General features: G+C 39.2%; 1 protein-coding gene across 4 annotated transcripts in view; it reads right to left on the reverse strand.

Annotated features, from left to right (window-relative positions):
* The window catches only part of LOC120527349 (pikachurin), a 272,936-nt gene that overhangs the window by 140,308 nt on the left and 107,375 nt on the right, over nt 1-25,253 (reverse strand). The gene's annotated exons all lie outside the window — the stretch shown is intronic.

Consider the following 25,253-nt stretch of genomic DNA (forward strand, 5'->3'; position numbering starts at 1 on the left):
GGCTCAAAGTAAACTGTGAATAACATTGACTTTTTTTCTGTGTAAAGTCATGTAAACTCCAAATACATCAGAATAAAACTGACAGATAACATAATCGATAGTCTAATTGAAAGGAACAAATATCCCTCATTTACAAGTGCATTAGAAAAAAGAAGCATGTACGGGAAAGTATCGTTGCCAACATACAACATCAGAATAATTTTGACTATGGCAATCTCATAACTAGTGATAGTAGTATTAAACAAAAGCAGCTGAAGCCAGATCTTTCTTAAAAATGTGCTCCACAGCTTGTCACTCACAATCACAATATTCTTGTCCTACATTACACTACTTGTACTAGGTATGGACCCAGTTCCTACAAAGTGATTTTATTAGATAATGAGGAGAGCATTACTCCTTGCCCTCTAAATTGTATTGGACAGTTCCCGTTAGATAAACAGTACTATACTTGATTCATGTGACCGCTGAAAATTAATTTATTTCAGATAGTATTTCTCTCATATCTCCATATCTCCTTAAATAAAACTAGGGGGCTTTGCCCCCTGCTTGCTTCGTTCGCCAACCCTTCCCAACCCCCGACAGCGCTACACGCCGTTGTGAAGAGGGGGTCTGAACATACCCCAAAAAGACGCGGCCGCTCCTCTGAAACCCCTCTTAAACGGTGATACAATGGGAAATAAATACTTTTTTTTACCTCCTCTTTGCTCAATCAGCTGCTGCTGCCATCCCACGTAATCTGCACTTTACTCGCCTAGAGCTCCCCCAGCCAGCATTACACACTGTTGTGAAAAAGGGGGCTGAATGCACCCCAAGGATATGTGGCCACTCCTCAGAAACCCCTCTTAAACGGTGATACAATGGGAAAAAAACAACAGCTGTTTTTTTACCTCTTCTTTGCTCGATCAGCTGCTAGCTTGCTGCTGCTACTGTGCCGCATGATCTGCATTTCGTGCGGCGCTTCGAATATTTAAAAGCCTGTAGAGCATCTGTCCTGTTTTTCTCACTGCCTTGTCTCTCTTGTCCCCCAGACATCCTCAAACACAATGCGATTTCTCTTTTCACTGTTCCATTATTTCACTGAGTAATATTTTCCATTTTGTTGCACTAAATGCAATCTTTATTCTCATTTCTTTGAGACTTTTGAATTTTCCTACTTCCATTATCTCCAACCTGCTCTGCATGTGTATCACGGGACTTGCTTCCAAAGGTTGTAAGTATGGCGTGACTTGTCCGTCTCGCGGCATGTGAAAATGTGTCTCTGTCTCTCTTCAAAAGATCAAGTCTCATCACCAGGAAAAAAGTCTCGTTGCAAGAATTTTTTTTATATAATAGAGAGATGTGTTGCTTTGTCCTGTGAAATGATTAATTCAAATATACATTTTAACACTCATGCACTTTGGAGACAACTTCAGGGCTCAATGGTTGTACTGTCACTTAATATCTCTCCTCTTCTTCTACCTGCAGATCCAACAATGGAGGACATGTCGATGTCACAGCACCATTTAATAAAGTGCTAGGTGTTGTCACAGTTCACTCTGTCTTCCCGCAAGGACAATACTAAACAATGGGATAAGAAACTCTAAATGCCTCAAAGTATATTCTGCTCTCTTTTCAGGTCAGAATTAGGCATCTCTGCATGAGAACTACCTTTTTCAACCCTCGCAAACATAAGCAGTTTTTAATATCTGGAAAACATTTGGGATTAAATTGCTTAGTGATCTTTATACATACAACATCTTTGCATCTTATGAACAATTACATTCCAAATTTAACTTTCCAGCAACACATTTCTTTCACTATCTTCAAATTAGAAACACTATTAAATAGAACCTGCCCTCCTCTATGCTGGAAAATATATTGCTCAGTTTTGTGGACTCAGACAGCATTTCTGCAATATATAAAATTATTTTACAGTCCCTGCCTTTCAAAGATCCAAGAGGACAATGGGAAAAGGATCTCTCCCTCAACATCTCAGAAAAGGATTGGACGGTAGCAATGCAGAAAATTGACTTGAGTTCCATATGTGCAAAGCATACAATTATTCAACTCAAAATTATATATCGAGCACATCTGTCTCGCTTAAAATTATCCAAAATGTTTCCAGGGCAAGATCCAACATGCGAACGCTGCAATCAAGTCCCAGCCTCACTGGGTCACATGTTTTGGGCCTGCACCAAATTAACATCATTATGGACCAAAATTTTTAAGTGCCTTTCAGACAGCCTTGGTGTCACAATCTCTCCTAACCCATTAACGGCTGTGTTTGGTGTTCTTTCAGATGGGGTTAAGTGGAGAAAGACAAACAAACTGTGATTACCTTCACTATTGACACGCAGACTTATTTTGCTAAACTGGAAGAATCCTAACTCTCCTCTTTTAAGTCAGTAGGTAACTGATGTTTTTTATATTATTTGAAATTGGAAAAAAATAGTTTTTAGTTCAGTTAGAGGATCTGTGCAGGACTTTTTCAAAACCTGGCAGGATCTAATCAATACTATTTTAGAATAAGCTCTTAAAGCACCAAGGAAGTAGATTCTCTTCCCATTTCTTTTTCTTCTTTGTTTATCTTTATCCGTCTATTAAACTCATCAATTTATGTATTTTTACAAGCTTTAAGTTTTACTCCGTTAGCCATGCTTTTTTTCTCAGGGGTGGGGGTTGATTTGTTTTCAATCCTATTTTTCAAAAAAATTAATCTATTTGTATGGAATGATTATAATAAAATCAATAAAATTAAAAAAAAAGAATTAGGCATCTCAAGAGAAAGACACAGTCAGAAAGGTCACCGGATGTGTGTAAGGGAGTCTGGCACACCCTGCAAGGTCAGAAACTGGAGGAATGCCACTACTGCTTATGCATCTCCAGGTCACAATAAAAGAGTCAAAGGGCAATTATAATTACAAAGGGTACCCAAACCTCTAACCTAAGGGAGGAACAAATCTTGTTTTTCTATTTTGAACTCAGCAACATATTATTTAAAAGGAACTTTTGGACTTGTTGTTTGAAAGGAGGCCATGTCAAGGAAAAGATTGCAGATTTGCTTGAATAAGGCCGTTTTCTTCAGATGTTTTGCTTTAGCAAGTTGCTAATAAATCCCAAAACTCAAAAATAAGGAGCGTTTACTAAAATCATAAATGATTCTGCTTCTTGGATGGCTCCCATTATAATCTGTTTTGTATATCACAGAGGATTGTTTTTTTTTTGCTGTTTTTATATTTTTTTACTTTCTGCTTTTCTTTGTGTTCTATTTCCATTTTATTCACATTAATTATTGTGTATTTGTCCTTTTAATTTCTTTTGTTTTGTCTTCCATTTATTATGATGTTAAGTATTTTATTATGTTCGATGGAGGAGAGATGAGACCTAATTATAATAAAGGCCCCTGCTGCTTTAAATCGTCTTAACTGGAGCATCTGAGGACTACGTAAGGTTCTTTCTGACACTGCATCAGTGCAGTGGCATTAGTTTATCTCGGACTGCGCTCTTCTGCTCCCCTGTGCTCGTATGCATTTGTTTTGGTTGCTGGGTCTTCTGACCATTTTGTTAGAGATTTTGCACATTTATTATGCAATTTTGTTTAAGGATTTCAAACATGTGGCTTACTAGTTTATTTTTTGTTATAGCTTTGTATTTTTGGTATTTACTTCCATTTCCTTTTTTTTTTCTTTTTCATGTCTTTGATCTTTGTCATTTTTTTTTTCAAATTTGAACTTCACATTTTGTTCCTTTTCCATAACTTTTGAAATTCAGGACTTGATTTTTTGGTTTAGTCATTTTTGGTAAATTCTTACATTTTTAATAGGTTTATTTAATTATAATAGAGTTTTGTTGTGAGGCTACATTTTTCATTTTTCCTTTCCATTAATTTTAGGCAAATTCTTAACACTTCATGGTTACAGTGTACAAGTAGCAAACCTTAAAACTAGCAGGATCATTGGACTTAATCACATGGCAAGTTCAAAGGCAATCATAAAAACACTTTAAAATAATGAATATAGTTAATGAAAATGCAACAAAAAAGCAACAATTTAAACAAAATAAAAAATCTGCTTAAAACAAATAAGAATAAATTAACCTAGAAAATAACCAACAATGAGGTGTATGGTGCTTTGTAGGTTAGGAGCACTCGCTGATGGAGCTCATTGCTGCACCCACCACATGACAAGCCAACTCCCAGATTAGGACCCAAGTGCAGCCATAAGACGGGTGACACCTCAGCACCACACTAGTTCAGATGGAGTGGAACAGTTGTGAGGCTTTATTATGGTGGCTGGAGTGCCAATTCTGCCACCAACCCCCAGTAGGCTATAAATGCCAAAATCAAGATGAAAAATAGGATGAAGGAATGTCAAACACATTTTTGAGAAAAGTGATTTAAGAGTGATGAAGACCAGATTTAGGCCAAATAATTTTATAGCCGGATACATTTCCAAACGAACTACTGTTAATAAGCTAAGCGAATGTGACAGATGTGAGGTTACATTCTCAAGAAAGTGCAAACTATCATCATCATAAAGGGAAATTTTATGTTGGGAGCTAAAGGTCGTGGTAAGAAAAATTAAATTTTAAGAGCAAAGCGCAATGGCTAAGAGTTCAAGAGCAAGCTTTAAAAATAAAGGAGAGAGTGGACAACCTCGACTAGCACCTTTGAAAATCAGGAAAGAATAAAAATATGTTTGAGATTGGAGGGATTACAACTGTTGGGAAAGAGTTTAAATCACATTAACTAAATGTTCACTAAAGCCCACCTGCCAGAGAAATTTCCAGTTCATAAGGTGTAAAGTTTTCTCTGCATAAAATAAAATAAAATAAATATATACTGTATATAATATATATATATATTATATACAGTATATATTAATATATATATATGGTGGTTATTATATATATATATATATATATATATATAATAAAACAAGAGCTGCTGGTTAAAACAGAGACATCTCAATATCTAAAATATGCAGCAGACACCTGCTATTGTCCACTGCATAATGACACCTAATAAAACCGGATTTTTGTATTTTTTTCTACCATAAAGGTTCTGCCAGCAGTTTTGCATCTGAATCACTCAATGCAAACAGGTAAATTATTACAACAAGCTGTGAGACCTTTGCCATTTTAAAAGAAGTCTGATCACAGCATTGTTTGTTACATGTTCAGATTGGATGAGGAGATAGCGGAGTCCATCATATTGCAGGTATGATGGTGCCAGCTGCTTTCCAAAAAAGCAGATAATAGCTTTTGGGTAAACCGTCCACACCAGGGGACATTTTTCAACAAATCAAATCAGGTGTCTCTTTTAGCTCGGACAGCATTATTCAGGAATCTAACAGAGCAGCACCTTCAATAGCTAATCTGAGAAAAGACAATGTATCCAGGCAGTATTAGAACTTTCAGAATGAAACTTCAGAGTGGAACTCTAAAAATGAGTCCTTTAACGAAACTGATAATAACTTGTATTAGGGCAATATTGGCAAGATAAGGTCTCTAAATGTTTATTTGAATTTAAAAAATACTTTGTAAAAGTTAGTTTATGCTTCCTAAGTCTCTGCTACAAACTCCAGCTAAGTTCGTGATGGCAATTCAGCATTCCATGGGTCTGCCAACCACTGGAAAAAGCAGAAGAATACACCTTAGTCATCAGTATTTTACAAATCATAAAATTCATATAAAAATGGCTGGGTATTTGTACTATACAGAAAGCTCCAAATTGTAAAGCCCCTGACTTATTACTTTTAATAACATAAAAAGCAAACATTTGGTGCACTCAAGCATGTAAACATCGTAGCTGAGATCAGGTGTGAATAAAGCTGGGTACAGCAGTATGGCACAAGAAGTAGATCTTCAATTTATTGCTACCTCCATGTTGCTAGTGCAGACGCGAATGAAGCCAGCCTGTAATGCTACTAATCATACACTTTTAAGAGTCAGGGCTAGTAATCCCACTTAGTTCCTCCTTATCATACAGACTGATTCATCCTGACACTTCAGTTTTCACGAACCTTCACCTCTGTGAGGCCTTTTTCTACTTAATCAGACCCCAATCATGACACATATTGGGACTCAATTTGCTATCTAGTGATGGCTGAACACATCAAGCTGGTAAGTCAGTTCATATACAGGATTACATAGCAGCGTCACCAAATACATTTTGATTCAAATACAGAACTAATTAGCCCACGCTTTGTAGTTTCCCTTATCCTCCTGAACTCCGATGCCTAGCTGTGCATTGCTCTTCTCTATTACACTATTTAACATCCCTGTAATCAATGTTGACACCTCAAAGTTGTTTGAATTAAATAAGAGCCTAGTCGTAGAACATGATAAATAGCATTCCTGGAGATATTAAAATTGAACTGCAGAATTACTGTGGGTGTAATCAATTAAACCAAAAAGTACACACTGATATATTATTGAACACTTCTTGGCTTATTAAAGTGCTGTAACTCTGCTACATGGCTCACCATCACTAGCACAGATGCAATAAGCTTTCATATCTGAAAATTCTGAATATATATGTATTAATGCAAACAGCACAATTTAATCTTAGGGCCATGTAATGAACATCATTATTAATTTTTGGAAAATTCCTCAAGGCATAGTCATTTTACACAGATCTTGAGATAATAATCAATTTTAATTTAGCCAAAAACAATAAAAATGAGTTGCTCACAAAGGAGGAGACTTTCAAATTGGAGTGATGGAGGCCAAAAGCTTAGTCAGTGCAGAATGTACAATTGTAACATCACAGAATTGTATAAGAGCGTGCGTGACAGAGTCAGATTGTCATTGTCTGGGTCAGGGGTCACCAACTCTGGCCCTGGAGGACCACCGTGGCTACAGGTTTTCATTCTAACCCTTCTTTTAATGAGTGCTCAGCTTCTGCTGCTAATTAACTTCTTGTGAATTCATTTTAATTGAATTGCTTGTTTAAGGTTTGTTCCTCTGAATTTGCTTCATTTCTTTCCTTAAATGGCACCCAAACAGAAATGAAATGTGAAGTGAGTGAGCCAACAGAAGACCAACTAAGTCAGGGCGTCAAACTCCAATCAATTTCACTCCAAGCAGTTGCTTAATTAGGCGTCGATTCTTACTGTTAATTAAACCCGTTCTTTAATTTCATGGCTTGCAGCTGCTCTCGTGGTGCATTATCTGACTTTTTGCGAAATTGCTGATTTTCTCTTTTCTAAGTGCACTGTTAAAATATTTTGGGGACCTGAGGATATCAACTTTCCTGAGACCTTCATCTGTCTTTATTTTCAGATATATTGTATGGTGGTCACAGTTTGCTGGTTATGTTTTGGCTCATTTTGTATCTCATTACTGTTTGGCTGCTAATTAAGGAAAAATAAACAATTGAGGGGTCTGAGTCTTCAAGAGCAAGTCAATTAAAATTAATTCAAAAGAAGTTAATTGGGAGCAAAGACATGTCACTCATTAAGAAAAGGGTTAGAATGAAAACCTGCAGCCAAGGTGGTCCTCCAGGACCGGAGTTGGCAACCCCTGGTCTGGGTGGAAGCTGGTAACATTCTCTCAGGACATTTGATGAAAATTAAAAACAGCACACATTGTTGGTTGACAGTCTAAACAAGAGTACAAGGCATTGGCAGATGATTGGCAGGAGTCAAGCAAAACTCCTACGAGCCAGCAGGTGGCAGCATATACACTAAACCTCTGATAGGTATCAACGAACCCTTTAAGAAAGGAACAGCACTCTGCCCAACACAAGCCTGAGGCACTAGGCCTTAAAGGTCATGCCAGGTCAGGTCTAAGGGATGCAATGCTTTCAGGTCAAGAATAGTTTTAAGTAGGCAATCTGGCCTGGTGGTCATCAGACCCCAATAGAGGCCAGACCCTTCTCAGACCAGGTGCATGTTCACATGACCACAGAAGGTACTAAAGTTTGGTCTGACTATAACCTTGGGTTAGTACTCTCTCTTCCAGTGCTACAGTAAAATGAATTAGAGTTGGGAAGTGAGTTGGTCAAAGCCTTCCAGCAGTATTAAGAGAATAAGAGAAAATGGAGAGATTAAACAAATAGAATTAGGAAAGTGAAGACAAAGAAAACAAGGTTTTCAAGTGCATACCACTGCAGAAGTGCATTACTGTAAAAGAGCTCAAAACTCGTCTAATAAATGGAGGAAAAACAAGGTGAGTGCTATGAAACGAACTTCCATGACTAGAGAGCTTTACACAAGGATGTTTAGGGTTGTTTTCCTAAATCTTATCTCTATATCCCGACTAATTAATAATCAACAAATTGATCAAAGTAACAAATAAGTAGCTGTACGGTACTCTTATATAATTTCAAAAGTTAAGACACACATTAAAATTTTATTATTTGTTAAATTTGCTTTGCTCCTTGTGCTTACCAACAATGCTTGGACTATTCCACCTAAACATGGAAAAATTGTGCAGAACGATTAATCTACAGGACTTAAAAATGTAAACATTGATATCAAGACTAGAATCAACACTGGCTGAATTAATTTAAGGAATACCATATGTCATGTCCAGATGTGTGAACTTAACTCTGTATTTCTTGTTTATCAAGTATAGTAGCTCAATACTATTCTATAAAAGATTTGGAGATCTAAATAATAGCATGATATTTAAGCACATTTACTTTATAAAATTTGGAACCCACAAAATATATGAATGACCTGACCTGTTTTTACATTAAATGAATGTTTTCTCTGTTTATTTGAAGTTTGCTGTGTATTGAATGCAAGGAAACACCAGTGATGTCTGACTTGGCATGATTATATATAGATTATATTATTCACAAGATTATAATGTGAATTTCCCCTTGGGGATTAATAAAGTAGCTAGCTAGCTAGCTAGCTAGCTAGAATTTTATTTTTTCATGTATCTTACTTACTTACTGTATCTTCAAAATGAAATGAAATAATTAATATAACTGTACAACTGACCCAGGGCTACTCATTTACTGTATATATATATATATATATATATATATATATATATATATATATATATATATATATATATATATATATATATATATATATATATACTTTATATATATATAAAGTAATGCATGAATTCACTGTTATATATACAGAGCTAAAGTTTAACCTCTGAATGTAAGCTGTCCAACTCTTAGCTGTAGGAATCACACAACTTGTGATACAAAACAGCAGCATGCAGATGGTGGAAAATAATTCTGCACCACAGCAGTGATCTTCTTTTGGAAACTCTATAGGGTTCCACTTTCCAGTGAGGGAAAAGGTCACAGTATTGCAGCCAGACTTAATTCGACTTGTCAGACTCAATTAGAAGAAAGGAAATCCTTTGCTACCGTTTCAGGCTGCTTGTTGCTGTTGTTTTTTTAAATTCACTAAGTCAAACTATTCTCAATCATGTAGTATATTTTGGAGAAGTCTTTCTGACGGACATTTTTAATCACTTATTTATCCATCCATTTACTGAACCTGCTTTATTCTTTTTCAGGAGTTTGTGGGCACAAACATTTATTTGTTATAGTACAGTGTCTATAAAAGTATTCACCCCTTGAAAGTTTTTGTATTTTATTGTTATGCAACATTGAATCACAGTGGATTTAATTTGGCTTTTTTGACACTGATCAACAGGAAAAGACTCTTCAATGTCAATGTGAAAACAGGTCTCAGCAAAATGGCCAAAATTAATTACAAATATAAAGCACAAAATAATTGATTGCATAAGTGTTTGTCCCCTTCTGTCCAGTATTTATTAGATGTGCCCTTAGCAGCCATGCCAGATTTAAGTCTATGTGAACAGGTTTCCATCTATTTTGCACATCTGGACACTATCATTTTTCTCCACTCTTCTCTGCAAAACAACTCAGGCTCTTTCAGGTGTCATGGGTCTCACGTGTGAACCGATTTTTGATATCTATCCACAAATTCTCTGTAGGATTGAGATCTGGACTCTGACATTAATACTGTTGCTTTGAAGTCATTCTTGTGAAGCTTTGACTTTATGGTTGGGGTTGTTGTCTTTCTGGAAAGCAAATCTTCTCCCAAGAGGCAGTTTTCTTGCAGACTACATCAGGTTTTCCACCCGGATTTTCATGTATTTGCTGCATTCATTTTCTCCTCTACCATCAAAAGCCTTCCAGAGCCTATTTGATGAGAAGCATCCCCACATCGTGCTGCTACCACCACCATGCTTCATGCTGTAGTTTTGATAATGTGCAATGTTTGGATTACACCCAAGGTGACATTTGGTCTGAGGACAAAAAAAGCTCAATTTCAATTTCATCTGACCATAGAACCTTCTTCCAGATGACTTTTCTGTTTCCCATGTTCCTTTTGGCAAACTGTAGCCAAGACATCATGTCTCTTTGCCGCTCACCCATAAAGCAATGACTAGTGAAGCTCTCATTCACTTTAGCTTGTAACTCCTTAGAGTTATCATAATTTTGGTCTCTATTACTAGTTTTCTTCTTGCATTATCAACTTACATTTTGTGGATGTCCTGTTCTAGGCAGATTTACAGCTGTGCCAAATTCTTTCCATTTCTTGAAGACTGATTTAACTGGACTCCAATGGATATTCAGTGACTTGAATATTTTCTTGTATCCATCCTCTGACTTGTGTTTTTCAGTTTCCATTTCACAAAATTGCTTTAAGTGTTTTTCTTTTGTCTCCATTGACCTAATTCTGTAAATTCTAAAACCATCTGGCTGCACCAGTGGTGATTTAGGTGCTTCATAGTAAAGGGAGCGAATACTTATATTATCTATACTAATAAAAGGCAAAGCCCTCACTCACTCACTCACTCACTCACTCACTCATCACTAATTCTCCAACTTCCCGTGTGGGTGGAAGGCTGAAATTTGGCAGGTTCATTCCTTACAGCTTCCTTACAAAAGTTGGGCAGGTTTTATATTGAAATTCTACGCGTAATGGTCATAACTGGAAGCAGTTTTTCTCCATTTACTGTAATGGAGATGAGCTTCAACGCCGTGGGGGCGGAGTTTCGTGTGACATCATCACGCCTCCCACGTAATCACGCAGTACATAGAAAACCAGGAAGACCTAAAAAAAGCGCTGAAGAAAACATGCATTATATAATTGAGAAGGTAGTGAAACAATAAGAAGCGAGCGAGTGACATATACAACCATATTCATGACTTCTGCTACTTCAGAAACAAAGCACGATGTAAACCTACACTTTAAATTAAGTTCATAGACAGGCTGCCGCTGGCGTTTGTAATTTAGTGCCTGCCCATATAAGGCCGTCCGTCCGCGGCAATCCAATAGCAAACTGCCACTAAATATTCACGGGTTAAGGACTGTGCTTATGCAGAGGAAGATGAGATGGTCAGGGTGGTGTTTGGTACAAACTCAGCAAAACTGCGAGAGAAAGTTTTAAGTGCCAGGACTAAGGTAACATTAAATACAGCCATGGACATAGCACGAGATGGCACCAGCACAGCTGGGAACCTTCGATGCATGTACACCGAGTGGCTCACGTGAACTGACGCAGTGCACAGATAAAAGCAACAGTTCCAAAGAGCGCTGAACAAAAACCGAATTACACAATTGAAAAGGCAGCAAAAAATATGAAGCGTCTCATACATACAAGTATATTCATAAATCCAAAACAAAGCACACGTTGGAAAAAGTCAATGTCCCGCTAAAGGAAGACAGTGTAAAAAACCGTGCATGCAGTGTGTCAGGTCTCAGATAAAGAAGAATACGAGCTGTTTATTGATGCAGTAAGAAACGAATCGATGAATGAAACCTGTCATCTTTACAACGATTGACAAACACGGAATGTAACTTGAACACAACACATCCTACAAATACGAACCTGATTGAAAGAAATAATGATAATCAAATCCTTGATGACAGCAACACTCAGTAACACTCACAAAACAAATACTGTATATTGACAGTCATGTTACGTTATTTTTAAAATGTTCCCTTTTCTTTTTCATAGCTTTTTTAACACACTACTCCGCTGCGATACGCGGGTATATATATATATATATATATGTATATATATATAACCCGATCTACATACTCGAATAATGGATACTTTATTCGCCATCAATGATTGTTTTGGTAAAGCCATACTCAGTGTATTCATTTGATGAGCGGTAAAAACTAAGAGCGAGGAAGGATGACTTATTGAGGCATGCAGGCTGTAGTCTTGCGTCAACTCTATCTGAATTGCGATCACATTTGAAAAAATATATCTTTTCAAGTTCTATTTAGTCCATATGTGTCAAACTCAAGGGTCGGGCCACATCCGCCCGCGTGTAATTATATCCGCCCGAGATCATTTTATATACTGTATTATTGTTATTAAAGCCCGGGTATATGAAGCGCTGGTAACACAATAAACTACAGATCCCATAATGCAGCGCTTCAGCTGCCTTGCCGAACACTTACTGAGTTAATCAAGTTATTGCGAAGCTAGCTCACACGATGCTGAAGAGAAAAGTTGATTCTGAAAATAGAGCCTTTAAAAACCGATGGGAGGCTGAGTATATGTTTACTAAACCCGTGTGTCTCATTTGTGGAGCTAATGTGGCTGTAATTACAGAATTTAATCTAAAACGGCACTATGAGACAAAACATCAGGTTAACCTGAATGCAATGCAGAAGATACAGAAAGCAGCATAATTAAATAAGAATCTGACACTTCAGCGGACGTTTTAACCCGTGCACAATCACAAAGTGATTTCAAGTGAAGCTGCTTTTATGGGAGACACAAATGCACCAGTGCACCTTGCCTCACTTTCCCTGTTGCCAAGTAATGTTAAACCAAGTCGTCACTACGGTGTTCCCAAATCGCACTTTGCTGATAAACTGAGCGCACTGAGTTTGCACGGCGCTTTGGTGACTTTGAAGAACAAAAAAAGTCCGTCTACATGCGGCTCGAACCTTGTGCATGTTTGGTAGCACATATCTGTGTGAGAAGCTCTTCTCAGTGATAAAGACTAACAAAACAGCACACAGGAGTCGCCTCACTGATGAGCACCTGCAATCCATCCTGAGAATCTCCACAACACAGAACCTCACACCAAACAGAAACGAACCTGTGGCCAAAAAAAGATGCCAGGCGTCCAGCTCTAAAATGACATATGAGCAAAGACAACTGAATGATTTGATTTGTTATTGCTGAAAAGAACACATTTCATTTATATTTCTAGGTTTTGTTATGCAGCATGTTCATATTTGAATTTGTATCATTTTGACAGGATATATTTTTATGGAGAGCAAAATCTTTTGGGATATTTAAAATCTAAGTTTATTTTTTATATAAAATTACATAAGAGTAAAGAAATGTGAATGTTTGTTCTTTTAACGTTTACTTTATTTCTAACTTGTATAATTTAGACAGGATAAATTTTTATGGAGAGCAAAATATTATAAGTTGTTTAAGGTTTGAGTTGATTTATTCACGAATAATATTCCTGTCTGTTTTTACCATTCCTACCAAAGATATTTCTGTCGACTAAATAAAAATTCCTTCTATTTAAAATTTAAATAGAACTTGAACAAATACGATAGTTCATAATATCCACGCAGACTTGCACGTAAGAGCGGGAGTTATCCGTTTTAACAAGCAGCGTATTGCACTGATACGAAATAGCTGTGTGTGTATATATGTAGATATGTATGTATATGTATATATATGTTTATATATGTGTGTGTGTATGTATGTATATATATATGTATTTGTGTGTATATATGTGTGTGTATGTATATATGTGTATATGTATAGATATGTATATATATATATATATGTTTATGTGTGTATGTATGTATGTATGTGTGTATGTATTTATGTGTGTGTGTATATGTATGTGTATATATGTAGATATATATATGTATATATATATGTGTATATGTATAGATATGTATATATATATATATGTTTATGTATGTGTGTGTAAATATATATATATATATATGACAACAACACTCATCACTCACAACAGTGACAAAACAATTACATTGACAATCATGTTACGTTATTTTCAAAATGTTTCCTTTTCTTTTTCATTGCTTCTTTAACACACTACTTCTCGCTGAAGCTGGTATTTTGCTAGTATATATATATATAAACACACACACACACATATATATATACATATGTATGCATATATATATATGTATATATGTGTGTATATGTATATATATGTTTATAAGTGTGTATGTATATATATATATATATATATATATGCCAGCAACACTCATGACAATGACAAAACAATTACATTGTCAATCATGTTACGTTATTATTAAAATGTTTCCTTTTCTTTTTCATTACTTCTTTAACACACTACTTCTCTGCTGCAAAGCGCAGGTATTTTGCTAGTCAATTATATAATATATGCTGTGTTTCATATTTGTAATTAACTTTGACCACTGTGCATAGATCTAAATTAAATTAAATTAACTTCCAAGGGGACAAATGCTTTTTATTGACAATGTATGTGCCTTTTAATGACAGATGGAAATAATCAGAATTACAGCACATCTTACATGGCATCTTCTTAAACTCCAGGATCTTGAGACTTTATAATATCTTTCATTTATTTGGATTTGAAGTTACTATGAAACATAACATGCTTAGATACCTAATTACAAATTCTCTATTTGTGCCAGTGAAATTCTTCCTTGAGTTATGATGAAAAGTTAATGACCACACTGTAGATGATATTTACCTAAATAGACACTTTAATGAAAGCGTCACCATCACTGTTTGGATCAAGGCCCAGAATACTGCTACTGCTGCCCTGATTAATTTCTCAGTCCGATGGCTGCCTCTAACTTTGCTTGTGAACAAGACCTTACCTCATGAAAACATCAAGTTTTTGGTAATGAACTATAACCTCAATTAAGGAGGTGCAGATATTCACTCAGACCTCTTAACTCAGAGATGTAAGCCCCTCCAGTGCATAATGGATGAAGAGTAATATCATTGCAAACCAGAGACTTGTAGATTCAAAGTGCATACTTGTACCTTGGTAAGCCTGTCCAAAGTAACCATAAAAAGTATGCTGTCTGCACATTTAATGGCCACTATTAGGTACAACGATCAATAATATGTATTCTTTATATCGCTTATCTTTTGAAAGCTATTAATGCCTCACACAACCGTTCACAAATATCATTCATAAAAATGTTATCAAATAATATTTAATCACTTGGTTTACATTACCCCAATGTAATTTAAATGGTGGACTCTACTGTAAATGTAAAAGTAAGATTTTGTGCACCTTAGTGTATTACTTTATTGCATACAGTTGAGCTTGGTGTGTGGGTGTGTTTGTGTGTGTCCTGCGGTGGGTTGGCACCCTGCCTGGGATTGGTTCCTGCCTTGTGCCCTGTGTTGGCTGGGATTGGCTCCAGCAGACCCCCGTGACCCTGTGTTCGGATTCAGCAGGTTGGAAAATGGATGGATGGAGTACTTTCATTTTTTATAATCTCTAAATTCTACAGTATATCTTAAAAAATGACATTTGCAAACTGCAGAAGATACTCTTTTTAATAAAAGAGCTTTATCACAAAGCCACAAATTAAAAAAAAAAAATCTTTGTGGAAAAAAAGAATAACTGCTTCAGCATGGTGTAGCAACCCTGGCTGAATGATGGTCAGCTCTCAGACTGATGGATTATTACCATTTCCATGACTTTTTCATAAACACACCGTAAGAGCTATAAAGGCAAAGTGCAAAATGAAAAGCATATATTTGTAACTTTTGTTTTACATATAACATACAGAAGTTAATGCCTTGTTCACTTTTCAGCGAGGTGCTTGTTTGTTAACTCCAATATGTCGTCATTTTCCTTTCCCTTCCTTTGCAAAAAGCTACACAAGTAATTATGTAAACCAAAAGACACCCAATAACTGTCAAAATAAAAGTCATGCAAACCCTGTGATTCGAGCCCTGCTGTAGCATCATGTGTCCTTATACATGGAGATTGTAATCTTTCTGGGAAGAGGACTCAAGTATTGCCTTAGGCGGAAGGGCTGGAAAGCCAGAATGAAAAAACAATAAAGTTATCTGTAGTCAGCAGTTTCTTAAGATACAGAACAAATAAAACTTTTTGTATAGCCCGTGATACTGAGTTGGAAAATTCATATGCAGATATATCCATTATCCATTATCCAACCCGCTATATCCTAACTACAGGATCACAGGGGTCTGCTGGAGCCAATTCCAGCCAAGACAGGGCGCAAGGCAGGAAACAAACCCTGGGCAGGGTGCCAGCCCACCGCAATGTACACACACACACACACATACCAATACACCAAGCACACACTAGGGACAATTTAGAATCACCAATGCACCTAACCTGCAAGTCTTTGAACTGGAAACGGAGCACCCGGAGGAAACCCACACAGACACGTGTTTAATGGTTAACTAACAACTGAGTGAAACTGGTGGGCTCATTCTCTCTCTGATAACTAGGATGGCAGATTTACCAGGGGCATCTTTATTTTGTATTACTTTTCTGTCTTACTTTAAAATGAAAGACAATTATCATTCCTATACGGCTGGGCTGGAGGACTTTGTGTTTTGGGTGTTAGAGAGAATTGTGTTTTGGTCCAAAAAGAGAGCAAGACAGAGAGTGAATGAAAGAGTGAGAGGGTTTAGCATAGAGAAAGGAGTTGTACATAACATTCATCCATTAATTGTCCAGAGATTACACTTTAATGTACAGGAAACAGCTCAGCAATCAACACTTCATGAAAAGTCAATGCACTGCAGCTGACACTCATGAGTGCTCACTGGTCCAATTAAAAGCTGCCAATGACACCAACATCCTCGTCTTTGAGATGTGAGAGGAAACTACAACTTTCACAGAAAACCTACTATACATACACACCAAGAGTACATACAAAATCCATACAGACAGTGACCAGGCTGGAAACTGTGAGGCATGAGCACTAACCACTACACTATTATAAAATACTAGCCAACCCACGGCATACCATACGCCGCATAATCAGGCCAGTTTTTTAATAATTTTTAAGCACAGGGAGAAAATTTAACATTTGCAAAATCGGTAAGGTAATAAATCAGCAAGAAAAGCAACATTGTAACAATGCACGGAACGAACCAACACACAATCGTCCGTGCGGCATAGCGAGGTGGGAGGGGGGTGTGTACAAAGTGCAGGAGCATCTAAGAAGACGCATGTTTGTCGCGGATGCGAATTGCTGTATGTAGCGTGTACAACACTTTGCCATGCTGCATGCGGTCGTGTGTCGTAACCGAAAACTCGTTTTTTAAAGACTGCTCACTTCATTGTGTTTTAACCTCAGTTGTAAAGGAATGTTTTAATGATACCATGGGATACCCCTCGCAAGCAGTTTTACACGCCGCATATGGCGATTCACCTCCGCGAGAAACATGCCTCTATTAACAGTCAACGTGTGGGAGGGGGGTGTGTACAAAGGGTAGGGACGAAAACAGTGGGAGCGTATGGTTTGCAGCACGAATGGGGTTCAACGGCTTACCCACGCCTAGACACACGCTCAATCTCATGCATAATTATTTATTGAATGGTAAACACTTCTGGAATGACATGGTTGTCTAAAACAGGTTAGTGTGAGAATACAACAGTAAGTGAATGAAAAGATGGAACTCTGGAGAGAGCAAAATACAACACAATAGTGAACCCTCGGCATAACAAACGCCGCATAATTATTTATTGATGGTTGACCACTTCTGGAAAGACACAGGGACACCCCTCGCAAACTGTTCTACACGCCACATACAGTGAATCACATCCGCGACATGATTTTTCCTAGATGGTCCTGTCGCGTCCACCCTCGCACTCGAAGCATACACACTGCCTGTTCATGTGCCCGGTCGCAAGCCGCGTACAGCCTCGTTATCGAAGCATACACACCGCCTGGTCATGTGTCCGCTCGCAAGAGAAACTCATGGAGAGCCGCCCACCAGCTGCCTGTGTGTGTGCCTCTGTCTGTCACTGGCGCGGCTTTCTCTTGCGCTGCCTCTGTGTGAACCGGTGAGCCACAGAGAAGGTCAGCTGCTGATAGAGCGTCTCAACTGTTGCAGGGCCTGCATTGGTGAAACAGGTGAGACGGTAATGAAACAGAGGCACAGGGCTTATTGGTTTTTAAAGACTGATTCCTTCATTGTGCTTTAACCTCAGTTTTAAAGGATTGTTTTAAGGATCACATGGGATACCCTTCGCAAACCGTTTCACACGCTGCATATGGCGATTCACCTCCGCGAGAAACATGCCACTATGAACAGTCAACGTAGCTCGGAGGTACATGACATTAACCTGACCAGCACTGCATGTGGCCTCTACGACAGACGAACATAAATGACACCATTTTTTCTGTGTCGTCGCGTCTGAGTTGGTGGGCGTGGCCCTGCAAGTTGTCGTCGTATCCAATGGTCTTGGAGTTGGTGGCCGTGGCTCCTTCCTGTGTGCGCCATAGGTGTCTCACTTGTCGGCGGCTTAGTGAATCCACGTCCCTTCCGGCATGCTTTTCATGGTTGTCTTGCCTTAGTGAATTATATATATAGATATCATATGTGCAAAGTAATCGATAATATTATGAATTCCTATTGGTATTTTTCAAATTTGTTTGACCTGTGTAAGAAAAATAGAAAGTTTAACATTATCTTGCTGTGATATCTGACATAATACTGGATCCATTAGACTGAACCCTGATGCAAAGTGTTTGAGATTTGGGAGAACACCTTCATGTCGGTCTGTCTGAGGGTTAGAACAATTTGTGTACTCAGGATATAATGGCATATTTAGAATCTCCCTAACTCATGATTCCTGTAGTTATTTCATAGGTATAAAGATAAAAAGGTAAATATGTTAGAATCTAAGTTACAGTATGTATTTAAACCTCATTATACTTCACGGGTATCACACTCTTAAGCTTTGTTGTTATTAGAGCCTATGTTCTATGAATTGATAAGACTTTTTCACTGAAATGGCAGAAAAGCAATTAGCTCTCACTCCAGGACCTTTTTAAATTAAAAAATTGCATTCTTCAATGCTACCATAATTAGAAGACATAACCTGCAGACATGTTCAAATGAAGCTTAAACCAATGTAACCATAGTTTAAATAAATAATTAGTGCTAAATCTATTTTTCTTATTAACCAATTTAAAATTGCATTGAAACTGGGACTATTTTGGCTTCCAAAAGCACAAGGCACAAACGAATCATGGATGAAACGCCAATGCATCAGTAAGTGCACGCATAAAGAAAGTCACAGATGAACTCCCACCGGGCCAATTCCCATAAATTAATCAAACTGTCAGCATGTCTCTGGACTAAATGAAGAATCTAGAATCTCCAGAGCTGTTCATTATAATTTAATTGTTACTCTGTTATTCAGACAACTGTATTTCAGTATTATATCTTTGTTGCCCCTTTAAGCTCTGTTCTACCATTTTTCTCTTTGTAGTGTATTGGCCACTGTGCTTTAAAGCCATGTTGTGGTGTCATAGACATAGGGTGATAGCCTGTGTTTAGTGCTCGAGTCTTAACTGGTACTTGAGCTGTCAGATAGCCTTAGGGTGAAAAGAAGGCAGAGTATGTAAATCCTCCGGCTGGTACCTCCTCGTGGCATAACATGGTAACTGGAAACCTTGCATCGTCAGGCTAAACTGTAACCGATACCAGAGAACAATGTCCTCTAAACAGTTGTTACATGCATGTTAAGACAACTTAGTTTAGTGTGGTAATATTAACATTATAGTGGCAGAAAACTCTGCTTTAATTAATTAATGTTACTGCTATCGCTGCCTTGTGGAAGTCTATAGTCAAAGGCTATAGGAGTTAACCTTAAACAAAACCTCAGAAGGCACTGGCAAACCCCTGTTTACTGCCAAGAAAAACTGTAGCAACAGTGTGAAGGGGATTGATGATACACAAATCAATGCCTCGCTCGGAAGGTACAACCACGTCTGACAGTTAATTCAAAATCATAGTCAAACTACCGTCAGGGGAAGAAATCAGGTCATAATTGGCACATGGAACATAAGAACTCTGTATTAAGCAGGTAAACTGGAAAAGGTTAAGCAAGAAATGTCAAGACTAAAAATAGACATACTGGGAGTTTACAAAACCAGACGGCCAGGTCCTGGAAAGGTAATGAGTGATGAACATACATTCATATTCTCAGGGGGAGGAAACATGAAAGAGGTGTAGGGCTTCATAGGGGCAACACGACTGATAAATGTTTATAAAGCTATTGGTCAGCTTCAGATCCAATTCTATATGTAAAAATCTACAAGGTTCTTACCAATAAGGTTTTTCAAAGAAGTATCAGGCATGCTAATTGACAATATTCCTGACATAGTAAATTCGTCATTACATATGGGGGTCTTCCCAGTCTGTCTTAAGACTGCTGTAGTTAAACCCTTGCTCAAGAAAAATAATCTTGACCCCTCTGCTTTGGAAAATTTTAGACCCATCTCTAACCTGCCCTTCTTAAGTAAAATTCTAGAGAAGGCAGTCATTATGCAGTTAAATGACCATCTCAATAAACATGCTATTCTTGATAAATTTCAGTCGGGTTTCAGAACAAATCACAGCACAGAAACTGTACTCGTTAAAGTAGTAAATGATTTGTGGGTAAATGCAGACAGAGGCCATTTATCTGTTCTCATCCTCTTAGATCTGAGTGCCGCATTTGACACCATTGATCACAATATTCTTAGAAATCGCCTTAGTCAATGGGTGAGCCTCTCTGGCAATGTCTTAAATTGGTTTGAATCCTACCTAGCAGGGAGAAAATTCTTTGTGAGTTGTGGTAATTACATCTCAAAGACACATGATATTCTATATGGTGTGCCACAAGGCTCTATCCTGGGTCCGCTGCTCTTCTCAATCTACTGTACAGTAAATGCTTCCGTTAGGTCAGATTATCTCAGGTTACAACGTGAACTACCACAGCTATGCTGACGACACACAGCTGTACTTATCAATAGCACCTGATGACTCCGACTCTCTCGATTCACTAACACAATGTCTTACTGGTATTTCTGAATGGATGAATAGTAATTTTCTCAAATTAAATAAAGAGAAAACTGAAATTTTAGTAATTGGCAATAATGGATACAATGAGGTTATCAGAAATAAACTTGATGCATCCATCCATCCATCCATCCATCCTCTTCCGCTTATCCGAGGTCGGGTCGCGGGGCAGCACCTTAAGAAGAGAGGCCCAGACTTCCCTTTTCCCGGCCACTTCTTCCAGCTCTTCCGGGAGAATCCCAAGGCGTTCCCAGGCCAGCCGGGAGACATAGTCCCTCCAGCGTGTCCTGGGTCTTCCCCGGGGCCTTCTCCCGGTTGGATGTGCCCGGAACACCTCACCAGGGAGGCGTCCAAGAGGCATCCTGATCAGATGCCCGAGCCGCCTCAACTGACTCCTCTCGATGCGGAGGAGCAGCGACTCTACTCTGAACCCCCACTGGATGACAGAGCTTCTCACCCTATTTTTAAGGGAAAGCCCAGACACCCTGCGGAGGAAACTTATTTCAACCGCTTGTATTCGCGATCTCGTTCTTTCGGTCACTACCCATAGCTCATGACCATAGGTGAGGGTAGGAGCGTAGATCGACTGGTAAATTGAGAGCTTTGCCTTATGGCTCAGCTCCTTTTTCACCACGACAGACCGATGCAGAGCCCGCATCACTACGGATGCCGCACTGATCCGCCTATCGATCTCACACTCCATTCTTCCCTCACTCGTGAACAAGACCCAGAGATACTTGAACTCCTCCACTTGGGGCAGGATCTCTCCCCCCAACCCTGAGAGGGCACACTACCCTTTTCCGGCTGAGGACCATGGTCTCGGATTTGGAGGTGCTGATTCTCATCCCAGCCACTTCACACTCAGCTGCGCACTGATCCAGAGAGAGCTGAAGATCACGGCCTGATGAAGCAAACAGGACAACATCATCTGCAAAAAGCAGTGACCCAATCCTGAGTCCACCAAACCGGACCCCTTCAACACCCTGGCTGCGCCTAGAAATTCTATCCATAAAAGTTATGAACAGAATCGGTGACAAAGGGCAGCCCTGGCGGAGTCCAACTCTCACTGGAAACAGGCTCGACTTACTGCTGGCAATGCGGACCAGGGGGTCCGGTACCCCATACTCCCGGAGCACCCCCCACAGGATTCCCCGAGGGACACGGTCGAACGCCTTTTCCAAGTCCACAAAACACATGTAGACTGGTTGGGCAAACTCCCATGCACCCTCCAGGACTCTGCAATGGGTGAAGAGCCGGTCCACTGTTCCGCGACCAGGACGAAAACCACACTGTTCCTCCTGAATCCGAGGTTCAACTATCCGACGGACCCTCCTCTCCAGAACCCCCGAATAGACTTTTCCAGGGAGGCTGAGGAGTGTGATTCCTCTGTAGTTGGAACACACCCTTCGGTCCCCCTTTTTAAAGAGGGGGACCACCACCCCGGTCTGCCAATCCAGAGGCACTGTTCCCGATGTCCATGCGATGTTGCAGAGACGTGTCAACCAAGACAGTCCTACAACATCCAGAGCCTTAAGGAACTCCGGGCGTATCTCATCCATCCCAAGGGCCCTGCCACCAAGGAGTTTTTTGACAACCTCGGTGACTTCAGTCCCAGAGATGGGAGAGCGCACCTCAGAGTCCCCAGGCTCTGCTTCCTCATTGGAAGGCATGTTAGTGGGATTGAGGAAGTCTTCGAAGTACTCCCCCCACCGACCCACAACATCCCGAGTCGAGGTCAGCAGCGCACCATCCCCACTATATACGGTGTTGACACTGCACTGCTTCCCCCTCCAGAGCAGCCCTCTAGCACCCCCTCCAGAGACTCCAAAAAGGGTGGATACTCCAAACTGCTGTTCGGCGCATACACACAAATAACAGTCAGGACCCTTCCCCCCACCCGAAGGCGAAGGGAGGCCACCCTCTCGTCCACCGGGGTAAACCCCAATGCACAGGCTCAGTGGGGGCAATAAGTATGCCCACACCTGCTCGGCGCCTCTCACCGGGGGCAACTCCAGAGTGGTAGAGAGTCCAGCCCCTCTCAAGGAGATTGGTTCCAGAGTCCCAGCTGTGCGTCGAGGTGAGTCCGACTATATCTAGCCGGAACCTCTCGACCTCGCGCACTAGCTCAGGCTCCTTCCCCTTCAGAGAGGTGACATTCCACGTCCCAAGAGCCAGTTTCTGTAGCCGAGGATCAGACCGTCAAGGTCCCCGCCTTCGGCCACCACCCAACTCACACTGCACCCAACCTCCTTGGCCCCTCCCATAGGTGGTGAGCCCATGGGGAGGAGGACCCACGTTACCTCTTCGGCTGTGCCCGATTGAGGCCCATGGGTGCAGGCCTGGCCACCAGGCGCTCGCCATCGAGAACCACCTCCAGGCCTGGCTCCAGAGGGGGGCCCCGGTGACCCGCGTCCGGGCAAGGGAAAACGTCGTCCAAGGTTTTGATGCATTAGGATTAAATGTTAAGACGGAAGTAAAAAATTTAGGGGTAACTGTTGACTGTAATCTGAATTTTAAATCGCATATTCATCAGACCACTAGGACAGCATTTTTTCACTTAAGAAACATAGCAAAAGTTAGACCTCTTATATCATTGAAAGATGCTGAGAAATTAATTCACGCTTTTGTTTTCAGTCGACTAGATTACTGTAATGCACTCCTCTCAGGACTACCCAAAAAAGACATAAATCACTTGCAACGAGTGCAGGATGCAGCTGCTAGAATCCTAACTAGGAAAAGAAAATCCGAACACATTTCTCCAGTTTTGATGTCACTACACTGGTTGCCTGTGTCATTCAGGATTGACTTTAAAATTCTGCTTATGGTTTATAAAGCCTTAAATAATCTCGCTCCATCTTATATATCGGAATGTCTGACACCCTATAGTCCAAATCGTAACCTTAGATCCTCAAATGAGTGTCTCCTTAGAATTCCAAAAGCTAAACTTAAAAGAAGTGGTGAGGCGGCCTTCTGCTGTTATGCACCTAAAATCTGGAACAGCCTGCCAATAGAAATTCACCAGGCTGATACAGTAGAGCAATTTAAAACACTGCTGAAAACACATTACTTTAACATGGCCTTTTTATAACTTCAATTTAATGTAATCCTGATACTCTGTATGTTCAATTCATCATAATAACTATTCATGGTGGCTCTAAAATCCGTACTGACCCCAACTCTCTGTTCTGTTTGTTTTTCCGGTTTCTTTGTGGTGGGTGGCCTGCGCCACCACCACCTACTCAAAGCATCATGATGCACCAACATTGATGGACTGAAAGCCAGAAGTCTACGTGACCATCTTTGTCAAGTCCTTCCATGAGAACCCTAAATACAAAGAGGATTGTTTCATTTATGTGAGGTTGAATGCCCAGAGGGGACTGGGCGGTCTTGTGGCCTGGAACCCCTGCAGATTTTACTTTTTTTCTCCAGCCTTCTGGAGTTTTTTTTTGTTTTTTCTGTCCACCCTGGCCATCGGACCTCACTTATTCTATGTTAATTAATGTTGACTTATTTTTATTTTTTATTGTGTCTTCTATTTTTCTATTCTTCATTTTGTAAAGCACTTTGAGCTACATTTTTTGTATGAAAATGTGCTATATAAATAAATGTTGTTGTTGTTGTACATGAAAGAGCAAATCACAGGATATTGTCACCATTATAGGTGATTTTAATGCAAAAATATGTAGAGTGAGTATAGATATCATAGTTGGACCACAAGAATTAGGTGAGCAAAATGACAGATGTGAAAAATTAGAAGAATGATGAAGTCCAAATAAAGTGGAGATTTTAAACACATGGCTCAAACAACATCTTCAAAGACTATGGACATGGACAAGTCCTGCAGATACTGTGAGAAATCAGATTGACAAAATAATTATTGGAGAAAGATACAGAAATGTTGTAAAACATCAAAGCATATCCTGATGCATACTGAAATTCTGACCGTATTCTTGTGGAAATAAGGGGTAATGGTAAAATTGAAAAAATTAAAGAAAGGTAAATGTTAGCAGAATCTGCCAAGAGAATTGTTAAGAATGAGTAAAGAGTTGGCAAGCAGTAAAAAGTTCAAAGTAAATCTGATGGATTACAATTGGTCACAGACACTGAAACAGACTGGAATAACTTACAAATGTTTTATTAATCTCTACATAAGAAATGTTACCAAAGAAAGTAAATAAAGCAAAGCAAATGGATGACTAAAGAGATATTAGATATGATCAAGAAAAGGCACCTAA

This window comes from Polypterus senegalus, chromosome 4, assembly GCF_016835505.1.
Source record: "Polypterus senegalus isolate Bchr_013 chromosome 4, ASM1683550v1, whole genome shotgun sequence".
Lineage (NCBI taxonomy): Eukaryota > Metazoa > Chordata > Cladistia > Polypteriformes > Polypteridae > Polypterus > Polypterus senegalus.